This window comes from Osmerus mordax, unplaced genomic scaffold (assembly GCF_038355195.1).
Source record: "Osmerus mordax isolate fOsmMor3 unplaced genomic scaffold, fOsmMor3.pri Scaffold_55, whole genome shotgun sequence".
NCBI lineage: Eukaryota > Metazoa > Chordata > Actinopteri > Osmeriformes > Osmeridae > Osmerus > Osmerus mordax.
In genome coordinates, this window is record NW_027120612.1 from 10,001 (window position 1) to 17,500 (window position 7,500).

Here is a 7,500-nt window from a genome sequence, read left to right on the forward strand (position 1 = left end):
GTGTGTTTGACTTGTATTTTGTGGGTGTCAAATGCACCGTTTGGCGCCCGAACGTGTGATTTGGCTGGGGATGGTTTTGTTCTTCAAGTGAGGGCAAGGGGCAGCGGTGTGTGTGGTTATTTTCCCCGAAAAAAGTGTCCCCATTTCGGTGTGCGCGTTTGAAAATTTGTTTCGCTCGCAGCGTCGCGGAGATGCGCGTGCGCGTGGCAACCTTGACACCCCCGTGTTCCCCTGGACCAGACCTTTCCAACGCCGCCTGAGTTAAGGTGCTACGACGTCCCTAAGTGGAGATGCCTCTAAATGAACACCTTTTCCCAACTTTGCACGTTTCCAGCTTGAGAGGAAAAGGGGCTTAAAATTCACAGTTATTCGCCCGAACGTGGGATTTGGCTGGGGACGGTTTCTATATTCAAGTTGGGATGGGGGGCACCGAGGTGAGTGGTGTTTGTCCCCGAAAAAAGTGTCCCCATTTCGGTGTGCGCGTTTGAAAATTTGTTTCGCTCGCAGCGTCGCGGAGATGCGCGTGCGCGTGGCAACCTTGACACCCCCGTGTTCCCCTGGACCAGACCTTTCCAACGCCGCCTGAGTTAAGGTGCTACGACGTCCCTAAGTGGAGATGCCTCTAAATGAACACCTTTTCCCAACTTTGCACGTTTCCAGCTTGAGAGAAAAAGGGGCTTAAAATTCACAGTTATTCGCCCGAACGTGGGATTTCGCTGGGGACGGTTTCTAAGTTCAAGTTGGGACGGGGGGCACCGAGGTGAGTGGTGGTTGTCCCCGAAAAAGCCCTCCCCTTTTCCGTAGCCCCGTTTAAAGTTTTGTTTGGGCTCCTGTTCAGCGGGGAAGCGCGTGCGCGTGGCAACCTTGACACCCCCGTGTTCCCCTGGACCAGACCTTTCCAACGCCGCCTGAGTTAAGGTGCTACGACGTCCCTAAGTGGAGATGCCTCTAAATGAACACCTTTTCCCAACTTTGCACGTTTCCAGCTTGAGAGGAAAAGGGGCTTAAAATTCACAGTTATTCGCCCGAACGTGGGATTTGGCTGGGGACGGTTTCTATATTCAAGTTGGGATGGGGGGCACCGAGGTGAGTGGTGGTTGTCCCCGAAAAAGCCCTCCCCTTTTCCGTAGCCCCGTTTAAAGTTCTGTTTGGGCTCCTGTTCAGCGGGGAAGCGCGTGCGCGTGGCAAACTTGACACCCCCGTGTTCCCCTGGTCCAGACCTTTCTAACGCCGCCTGAGTCAAGGTGCTACGACGTCCCCAAGTGGGGATGCCTGTAGATGAGCACATTTTCCCAACTTTGAATGTAAGTTTCCAGTATCATTGAAAATGTGGCCTCAAACGAGCAGTTTTGCCCCCGAACGTGGGATTTGGCTGGGGACGGTTTCTATATTCAAGTTGGGATGGGGGGCACCGAGGTGAGTGGTGGTTGTCCCCGAAAAAGCCCTCCCCTTTTCCGTAGCCCCGTTTAAAGTTTTGTTTGGGCTCCTGTTCAGCGGGGATGCGCGTGCGCGTGGCAACCTTGACACGCCCGTGTTCCCCTGGACCAGACCTTTCTAACGCCGCCTGAGTTAAGGTGCTACGACGTCCCTAAGTGGAGATGCCTGTAAATGAACACCTTTTCCCAACTTTGCACGTTTCCAGCTTGAGAGGAAAAGGGGCTTAAAATTCACAGTTATTCGCCCGAACGTGGGATTTCGCTGGGGACGGTTTCTAAGTTCAAGTTGGGATGGGGGGCACCGAGGTGAGTGGTGGTTGTCCCCGAAAAAGCCCTCCCCTTTTCCGTAGCCCCGTTTAAAGTTTTGTTTGGGCTCCTGTTCAGCGGGGAAGCGCGTGCGCGTGGCAACCTTGACACGCCCGTGTTCCCCTGGACCAGACCTTTCTAACGCCGCCTGAGTTAAGGTGCTACGACGTCCCCAAGTGGGGATGCCTGTAAATGAACACCTTTTCCCAACTTTGAATGTAAGTTTCCAGTATCATTGAAAATGTGGCCTCAAACGTGCAGTTTTGCCCCCGAACGTGGGATTTGGCTGGGGACGGTTTCTAAATTCAAGTTGGGATGGGGGGCACCGAGGTGAGTGGTGGTTGTCCCCGAAAAAGCCCTCCCCTTTTCCGTAGCCCCGTTTAAAGTTTTGTTTGGGCTCCTGTTCAACGGGGATGCGCGTGCGCGTGGCAAACATGACACGCCCGTGTTCCCCTGGACCAGACCTTTCTAACGCCACCTGAGTTAAGGTGCTACGACGTCCCCAAGTGGGGATGCCTCTAAATGAAGCCAATTTCTCCTATTTGAATGCACTCTCCCAGCCCAGAGAGGCATGTGCCTTAAAATTCACAGTTATTCACCCGAACGTGGGATTTTGTTGAGGACGGTTTCTAAATTCAAGTTGGAACAGGGGGCACCGACGTGAGTGGTGTTTGTCCCCGAAAAAGCTCTCCCCTTTTCCGTAGCCCCGTTTAAAGTTTTGTTTGGGCTCCTGTTTAGCGGGGATGCGCGTGCGCGTGGCAACCTTGACACGCCCGTGTTCCCCTGGACCAGACCTTTCTAACGCCGCCTGAGTTAAGGTGCTACGACGTCCCTAAGTGGAGATGCCTGTAAATGAACACCTTTTCCCAACTTTGAATGTAAGTTTCCAGTATCATTGAAAATGTGGCCTCAAACGAGCAGTTTTGCCCCCGAACGTGGGATTTGGCTGGGGACGGTTTCTAAATTCAAGTTGGGATGGGGGGAACCGAGGTGAGTGGTGGTTGTCCCCGAAAAAGCCCTCCCCTTTTCCGTAGCCCCGTTTAAAGTTTTGTTTGGGCTCCTGTTCAGCGGGGATGCGCGTGCGCGTGGCAAACATGACACGCCCGTGTTCCCCTGGACCAGACCTTTCTAACGCCACCTGAGTTAAGGTGCTACGACGTCCCCAAGTGGGGATGCCTCTAAATGAAGCCAATTTCTCCTATTTGAATGCACTCTCCCAGCCCAGAGAGGCATGTGCCTTAAAATTCACAGTTATTCACCCGAACGTGGGATTTTGTTGAGGACGGTTTCTAAATTCAAGTTGGAACAGGGGGCACCGACGTGAGTGGTGTTTGTCCCCGAAAAAGCTCTCCCCTTTTCCGTAGCCCCGTTTAAAGTTTTGTTTGGGCTCCTGTTTAGCGGGGATGCGCGTGCGCGTGGCAACCTTGACACGCCCGTGTTCCCCTGGACCAGACCTTTCTAACGCCGCCTGAGTTAAGGTGCTACGACGTCCCTAAGTGGAGATGCCTGTAAATGAACACCTTTTCCCAACTTTGAATGTAAGTTTCCAGTATCATTGAAAATGTGGCCTCAAACGAGCAGTTTTGCCCCCGAACGTGGGATTTGGCTGGGGACGGTTTCTAAATTCAAGTTGGGATGGGGGGAACCGAGGTGAGTGGTGGTTGTCCCCGAAAAAGCCCTCCCCTTTTCCGTAGCCCCGTTTAAAGTTTTGTTTGGGCTCCTGTTCAGCGGGGATGCGCGTGCGCGTGGCAAACATGACACGCCCGTGTTCCCCTGGACCAGACCTTTCTAACGCCACCTGAGTTAAGGTGCTACGACGTCCCCAAGTGGGGATGCCTCTAAATGAAGCCAATTTCTCCTATTTGAATGCACTCTCCCAGCCCAGAGAGGCATGTGCCTTAAAATTCACAGTTATTCACCCGAACGTGGGATTTTGTTGAGGACGGTTTCTAAATTCAAGTTGGAACAGGGGGCACCGACGTGAGTGGTGTTTGTCCCCGAAAAAGCTCTCCCCTTTTCCGTAGCCCCGTTTAAAGTTTTGTTTGGGCTCCTGTTTAGCGGGGATGCGCGTGCGCGTGGCAACCTTGACACGCCCGTGTTCCCCTGGACCAGACCTTTCCAACGCCACCCGAGTCAAGGTGCTACGACGTCCCTAAGTGGGGATGCCTGTAGATGAGCACATTTTCCCAGCTTTGAATGTAAGTTTCCAGCATCATTGAAAATGTGGCCTCAAACGTGCAGTTTTGCGCCCGAACGTGGGATTTTGTTGAGGACGGTTTCTAAATTCAAGTTAGCATAAGGGGCACACGTGTGAGTTGTTATTTTCCCAGGATTGATGGTTTCCAATTCGGTAGCTCCGTTTAAAGTTTTGTTTTGGCCCCTGTTTAGCGGGGATGCGCGTGCGCGTGGCAAACTTGACACGCCCGTGTTCCCCTGGACCAGACCTTTCCAACGCCACCCGAGTCAAGGTGCTACGACGTCCCTAAGTGGGGATGCCTGTAGATGAGCACATTTTCCCAGCTTTGAATGTAAGTTTCCAGCATCATTGAAAATGTGGCCTCAAACGTGCAGTTTTGCGCCCGAACGTGGGATTTTGTTGAGGACGGTTTCTAAATTCAAGTTAGCATAAGGGGCACACGTGTGAGTTGTTATTTTCCCAGGATTGATGGTTTCCAATTCGGTAGCTCCGTTTAAAGTTTTGTTTTGGCCCCTGTTTAGCGGGGATGCGCGTGCGCGTGGCAAACTTGACACGCCCGTGTTCCCCTGGACCAGACCTTTCCAACGCCACCCGAGTTAAGGTGCTACGACGTCCCCAAGTGGGGATGCCTCTAAATGAAGCCAATTTCTCCTATTTGAATGCACTCTCCCAGCCCAGAGAGGCATGTGCCTTAAAATTCACAGTTATTCACCCGAACGTGGGATTTTGTTGAGGACGGTTTCTAAATTCAAGTTGGAACAGGGGGCACCGACGTGAGTGGTGTTTGTCCCCGAAAAAGCTCTCCCCTTTTCCGTAGCCCCGTTTAAAGTTTTGTTTGGGCTCCTGTTTAGCGGGGATGCGCGTGCGCGTGGCAACCTTGACACGCCCGTGTTCCCCTGGACCAGACCTTTCTAACGCCGCCTGAGTTAAGGTGCTACGACGTCCCTAAGTGGAGATGCCTGTAAATGAACACCTTTTCCCAACTTTGAATGTAAGTTTCCAGTATCATTGAAAATGTGGCCTCAAACGAGCAGTTTTGCCCCCGAACGTGGGATTTGGCTGGGGACGGTTTCTAAATTCAAGTTGGGATGGGGGGAACCGAGGTGAGTGGTGGTTGTCCCCGAAAAAGCCCTCCCCTTTTCCGTAGCCCCGTTTAAAGTTTTGTTTGGGCTCCTGTTCAGCGGGGATGCGCGTGCGCGTGGCAAACATGACACGCCCGTGTTCCCCTGGACCAGACCTTTCTAACGCCACCTGAGTTAAGGTGCTACGACGTCCCCAAGTGGGGATGCCTCTAAATGAAGCCAATTTCTCCTATTTGAATGCACTCTCCCAGCCCAGAGAGGCATGTGCCTTAAAATTCACAGTTATTCACCCGAACGTGGGATTTTGTTGAGGACGGTTTCTAAATTCAAGTTGGAACAGGGGGCACCGACGTGAGTGGTGTTTGTCCCCGAAAAAGCTCTCCCCTTTTCCGTAGCCCCGTTTAAAGTTTTGTTTGGGCTCCTGTTTAGCGGGGATGCGCGTGCGCGTGGCAACCTTGACACGCCCGTGTTCCCCTGGACCAGACCTTTCTAACGCCGCCTGAGTTAAGGTGCTACGACGTCCCTAAGTGGAGATGCCTGTAAATGAACACCTTTTCCCAACTTTGAATGTAAGTTTCCAGTATCATTGAAAATGTGGCCTCAAACGAGCAGTTTTGCCCCCGAACGTGGGATTTGGCTGGGGACGGTTTCTAAATTCAAGTTGGGATGGGGGGAACCGAGGTGAGTGGTGGTTGTCCCCGAAAAAGCCCTCCCCTTTTCCGTAGCCCCGTTTAAAGTTTTGTTTGGGCTCCTGTTCAGCGGGGATGCGCGTGCGCGTGGCAAACATGACACGCCCGTGTTCCCCTGGACCAGACCTTTCTAACGCCACCTGAGTTAAGGTGCTACGACGTCCCCAAGTGGGGATGCCTCTAAATGAAGCCAATTTCTCCTATTTGAATGCACTCTCCCAGCCCAGAGAGGCATGTGCCTTAAAATTCACAGTTATTCACCCGAACGTGGGATTTTGTTGAGGACGGTTTCTAAATTCAAGTTGGAACAGGGGGCACCGACGTGAGTGGTGTTTGTCCCCGAAAAAGCTCTCCCCTTTTCCGTAGCCCCGTTTAAAGTTTTGTTTGGGCTCCTGTTTAGCGGGGATGCGCGTGCGCGTGGCAACCTTGACACGCCCGTGTTCCCCTGGACCAGACCTTTCCAACGCCACCCGAGTCAAGGTGCTACGACGTCCCTAAGTGGGGATGCCTGTAGATGAGCACATTTTCCCAGCTTTGAATGTAAGTTTCCAGCATCATTGAAAATGTGGCCTCAAACGTGCAGTTTTGCGCCCGAACGTGGGATTTTGTTGAGGACGGTTTCTAAATTCAAGTTAGCATAAGGGGCACACGTGTGAGTTGTTATTTTCCCAGGATTGATGGTTTCCAATTCGGTAGCTCCGTTTAAAGTTTTGTTTTGGCCCCTGTTTAGCGGGGATGCGCGTGCGCGTGGCAAACTTGACACGCCCGTGTTCCCCTGGACCAGACCTTTCCAACGCCACCCGAGTCAAGGTGCTACGACGTCCCTAAGTGGGGATGCCTGTAGATGAGCACATTTTCCCAGCTTTGAATGTAAGTTTCCAGCATCATTGAAAATGTGGCCTCAAACGTGCAGTTTTGCGCCCGAACGTGGGATTTTGTTGAGGACGGTTTCTAAATTCAAGTTAGCATAAGGGGCACACGTGTGAGTTGTTATTTTCCCAGGATTGATGGTTTCCAATTCGGTAGCTCCGTTTAAAGTTTTGTTTTGGCCCCTGTTTAGCGGGGATGCGCGTGCGCGTGGCAAACTTGACACGCCCGTGTTCCCCTGGACCAGACCTTTCCAACGCCACCCGAGTTAAGGTGCTACGACGTCCCTAAGTGGAGATGCCTCTAAATGAAGCCAATTTCTCCTATTTGAATGCACTCTCCCAGCCCAGAGAGGCATGTGCCTTAAAATTCACAGTTATTCACCCGAACGTGGGATTTTGTTGAGGACGGTTTCTAAATTCAAGTTAGAATAAGGGGCACACGTGTGAGTTGTTATTTTCCCAGGATTGATGATTTCCAATTCGGTAGCTCCGTTTAAAGTTTTGTTTCGCTTCCCGTTTTCGTTGCGTAGCTCTGATTTGGCTGGGGATAGTTTTATACACTGCTTTAGAGTAAGACACATACGTGCGAGTTGTTTTCACATTGGAATTGACGATAGCCATTTCGGTGTTGACGTTTAACGTTTTCTTTCGCTTCCCGTTTCCGTTTTATCCAACCGATTTCGCTGGGGACAGTTTTGTTATTTAAGTTGGAGTGAGACGCAGCGACGTGCGTTGAAATTTCCGCCCTATCTGCGACGGTTCACGGTTGTAGCTCCGATTGAAGTTTTCTTTTGCTTCCCGTTTCGCGCACGCGCACGTGCGCGTTATTAGTCCCGGTTTTCCGTGTGCCCCCGGTTAATACCTTTCGAATGAGCCTATTTTGATCAAAATCCGTTGGGCGGAACCGAAAATGAGCTCGAA